Source organism: Xenia sp. Carnegie-2017, unplaced genomic scaffold, assembly GCF_021976095.1.
Source record: "Xenia sp. Carnegie-2017 unplaced genomic scaffold, XeniaSp_v1 HiC_scaffold_14, whole genome shotgun sequence".
Taxonomy (NCBI): domain Eukaryota; kingdom Metazoa; phylum Cnidaria; class Anthozoa; order Malacalcyonacea; family Xeniidae; genus Xenia; species Xenia sp. Carnegie-2017.
The window spans coordinates 4,405,511-4,410,409 of record NW_025813447.1 but is presented as its reverse complement, the minus strand read 5'-3'; the positions used below and the strand labels follow the sequence as shown (position 1 = coordinate 4,410,409).

The 4,899-nt window shown below is 37.4% G+C and overlaps 1 pseudogene; it reads right to left on the bottom strand.

The window, feature by feature from the left end:
- Window positions 1-319: 319 nt before the first annotated feature.
- LOC124435108 lies at window positions 320-1,225 on the bottom strand (annotated as a pseudogene).
- Between the last annotated feature and the right edge of the window lie 3,674 nt (window positions 1,226-4,899).

The window sequence follows — 4,899 nt, the reverse complement described above, 5'->3', positions numbered from 1 at the left end:
CACCAAAAACATCTTTTATTTCTTTAATAAAATAGCAATAATGCAAGACAGACAAATTTAAAACAAACGTTTTAATATTTCCACTAAAATGTATTTATGATTAATTTGCAAATTCTCTTCGACAGATTGGTTGTTTCGATTGATTTGATTGGTTGAGCTCATATCTGTTTCACAATACTTTATTGCAGAACAACATGTAAATACATAATTATTAAGAAAAAGGAAACCCAGAGGTTGGCCCCATATTAAGGGTCTCCTATTTATGTAAAAAATCTTACAGAACTAGTAAATAAAAAATAAAAAGTCAAATAAGACACAGCTAAATATCAATTATAAAATGACGATTCAATAAATATTCATGTTTCTTCAATTTTGATTTAAACTCACGAACGTTAGGGCTGTCACAAAAATTAAATAAATTAATAGGAAGATTATTCCAGGGTTTGATAATTCTGACAAAGAAAGAATTTTTGTAACAGTTCAGTTTTGCGAGTTTGAGTTGTAGTTTATATGGGTGGTTAGATCTCGATTTAGTGTTTTTACAAAGTTCAAAATAGTCGCTGAAATTCAATCCATTTAGATTGAATATAGTTTTATAACATTCCACTAAGGAAAGGAAATCTCTCCTTTGTACTAAAGAGTTCCATTTAAGAATTTTACACCTCTCCGTGCACGCCATCTCTTATCTTCTTTGACCTAAGGCAATTCGCGAGGCTCTTCTTTGTATCTTCTCAATTTCATCGATGACTTTGATGAGGTGTGGTGACCACACCGGGCAGGCGTATTCCAAGATTGGACGAACCAAGGTTTTGTACAAGTTTGAAAAAATATCTTTGTTTTTACCGCCTACTGTGCGTTTATGTAAGCTAAGAACCTTATTTGCTTTGTGAATTATTTGTTCAACTTGTTTTGACCATTTCAGATCACTATTCATAATAACTCCAAGATCTTTGTAATTAGATACATTCCTCAACACTGTACTCGATATATTGTACCGCGTGGACTTTTTGTCTCTGTTATGTGTAATTCTCATGAATTCATATTTGGTAGAATTAAATTTCATCTGCCAACGATCCGCCCATAGGTCGAGTGTTGTCAGATCTGTCTGTAAAGCAATAGAATCATCGATATTATTTATCTGTCGGTAGATTTTAGTATCGTAGGCAAATAATTTGGCAGTAGACGTGATGATGCCAGGTATTTCGTTCACATAAATAAGGAACATAACCGGTCCCAGTACTTAGCCTTGAGGGACACCAGATGTAACTGGTGACCAATCCGAATACGATCCATGTACCGTAACTCTTTGTTTTCGATTGGTTAAGAAGTTCTTGAACTACAGGTGCAGCTGCCCATCTATCCCGTACCTATTCAGTTTTAAAGTAAGCGCTTTATGAGAAACACTGTCGAACGCTTTTGACAGGTCCAGAAATATTACATCAGACACTTTAGACGAATTTCTTGTTAAGCACCAGTCATTATAACAGCTTAAAAGTTGTGACACTGTCGATCAGCTCTCCAGGTATTCAAATTGGCTTGGGTTTAGTAGTTGGTGTTCCGTCCAAAATCAGACAACTCTCGATTTCACAATCTTCTCCGCCGTTTTACTGATGATAAATGTTAGCGAGAGCTGGCGATAGTTTTCCTTTCTATATTTTGGTCCCTTTTTATAAATTGGAATAACATGTGCAATTTTCCAGTCGTTAGGTAGTGAGACGGATTGGAACGACATGTTAAATAATTTACAAAGTGACGTAGATAGTTCCAGTGCAAATTCTTTTAGGATACGAGGCGATAATTTATCAGGACCTGGGGATTTGTGTATATTTAGGTTTTTCAGATATTGTTCCACTTCGCTTTGTGTACATAATACATTGCACAACTTTTCATTGAGAACATGATCAAATTCCGGAAGAGGCTTTTGTTCTTGTGTAAGTACCGCTGTAAAATATGCATACATATGTTGTGCAATCTCCTGATCCCCAGTAAGTTCTACACTTCCATCTTTTAGGAACAATAGGTCGTTAGTTCCTTTTCTTATTGAACGCATGTAGTTCCAAAAAGGCTTGGAATTATTCTCTACCTGCAATCTATCTGCGAGTGCCTCAAGATGTCTCCATTTAACTGAGTTGCATTTCTTTTTCAAAGAAGTGCTCAAAGTACGATAAGCGGCCCAGTGATTTTCATTGTTGGATTTTTTTGCTTTTTATAAAGGTGTTTCTTTTTCCTGCACAATTTAATTAAATCATTCGTAATCCATGGAGCGATGTTTTATCTTCTATGCCGGTACTTGGGAATACTTTCGTTTACCGCTGCAAAATGACGGTCTTTCCATGCTTCCCAGTTCTGCATTTATGTCTTGTTGTTATATTGTAAAGTACCAGGGTGAATAACTGAACAAAGATCTTAAATGATTCCAGTTTGTCTTGTTGAATACATAATTTTCTTTAGTTGAGATCCGTTGTTGGTAGGGGCGAGTGTTTACGACGAATGTTATTGAATTATGATCAGTGAATGGTTCACCGACTTCCAAGTTATTTATCAGGTCGATGTTAGTCGTTGGTACTAAGTCTAATATGTTGTTCCCACGAGTAGGCTCGTCAAGCATTTGATACAAGAAATAGTCTTGAACTATTTCAGACAGGAGGTTGTGATGTTCAGATGATTTAGTAGGATGGTTCGTAGACCAATCAAATTCGCTTAGGTTAAAATCTCCAGTAATGAGAAGATCTGTGGTTGTAATCGAAGAAAGGTATGACCGAAGGTCTTCCAGAGGCTTCAAGTCACTATTTGGTGGCCTGTAAAATGTTCCAATTGTTAATTTCGTCCCTCCGTTCGTGATTATATCAACAAATAGTAACTCAGAAGGTAGATCTTGGTGTTCTCGTATTGAGGTGATTATGTCTTTCTTCGTCGCGATCAAAACACCACCGCCATGTCTAGCTCCATTTCCGGTGCGGTCTTTCCGGTAGACAATATAATCGCTACCAATAACTTCCTCACTTGAAATCGAAAAGACTAAAGCGTATCAGTTAGAACAACGATATCCGCTTGACTATTAGCCAGTTGCAATTGTAATTTGAATTCTTTGTTGACATTTCAGTTGTTTGTGCAAATAATGATGTTGTTGGTCTGACATACTGGTTGGTCTTGTGCCGTGAGTAATGGATGCCTAGTAGTTTTCTGTAGGACTTGTTCTCAAATGCCTGGATCCGCCTTTCTGTTTCTGCATTCAACGTCCAGCTTACACATCCATATAAGAGGATGGAAATCACCAGTGATTTGTAGAACTTGATCTTAACAGGGTGGCTGATGTTTGTGCTCTTCCAGATTGTGCCGAGTCTAGTCATTGCTGCTGTAGCTGTGCCAAGTCTTGTTTTGATCTCTTTTGTTGAATTGCCATCCTTAGTGATGATGGACCCCAGGTATTTCAAACTGTCTACCTCCTCTAAAGCTTGTCCATTCAATGTGATGTTGGTCGGTCCTTGCTTGCTGATGCTGTTGACAAGAACCTTACTTTTCTCTGCACTGATTTCCATTCCAAAGGCTTTTGCTGCTTCTTCAAGTTTTGTGGTGAGGTCTTGAAGCTCTTGCTCGCTACCGCCTATAAGGTCGATATCATCAGCGAATCGAAGATTGCTAAGTGGTCTACCATTGATGCTTATTGATGGATGGAATTCAGATAGTGTCTCTGTCATGATGTTTTCTAGGAAGATGTTGAACAGAACCGGAGAGAGCAGGCATCCTTGACGAACCCCAACTGTTGTCCTGAATGATTCTCCAGTCTCGTTATTCAGAAGAGCTGCACTAGTTGATCCATCATAAAGAGCCTTTATTACATCAATAAGCCTGCCGTTGATGTTGTAATTCCTTAGGACTTTCCAAAAGCCATCATGCCACACACGATCAAAAGCCTTCTTAAAGTCGATGAAGTTGTGAAGGCATAAACATGGGCGTATGAATATCGATAATTGGGGACAAGGGCGGATTATCCAGTAGGCTGAGTAGGCTTAAGCTTAAGACCAGTTGTATCTTGGACACAATTAGGATTTGAGCGTTTTTGCTTTACGGGCCAGCTAAATGTGCTTTAGGAGCTGATTACATGATCCCAGTAACCGGGGATTCAGCCAAGCGTTAAATGATATTGGCAAATGGAAACGATTCAATACTAATCATCAGATAAATCATCTGAAGCAGTTTCACAATTTTCTGATTTAATAACTTTTCAAAACATTTAAAATTGAAACAATCAATTTGCCCTAATTTGAGAATTACAACTGGAGTGACGTGTGGTGCTTTGCAAACAGTTGTAATTTTTAACCTTGAAGTTTCGGCTCCTTTCAATCCCTTGAAATCCTCGGGCTAGCTCGCTTTCAGAGCCAGCTCGCTTCCATATAATCAGGACCTAACTTAGATAATTTACACTGCTGAAATATTACGAGCAATTGAATGCAGAGGAAAAAGGGCTTTTTCTACTTTTAAAATGTTATATGCTCAGAACTCATTAAGCATTTACTTTCCTATGTCCCTGACCATGTCAATGATTTTTGAAATTTCATTTTAACTTTAAAATGAACTTTTCCCATTTTTTTACCCTATGAGGTTACTAACAGGAAATGCAAAGCAAAGGAAAACTGTATTTAGTGGGAGGAATAGGTATCGCTTAAAGGCCCTTAACTTTGCCTTAGCCTACAGGCCCCGTATTTAGTAATCCTATGCTCATATGCATGATTTGCATGCAGTATTAAGTTCCATTAAAATCCATTCAACGGATGATGCATCGTGATAATTTCAATAATGAACAATATAGCTATGCCCACAAATGCCTGATCATTATTTTTAGCTCAAAATCCTTTGCATAATGATTGCTTTGAAATAATCACAATAAGTCAATTTACA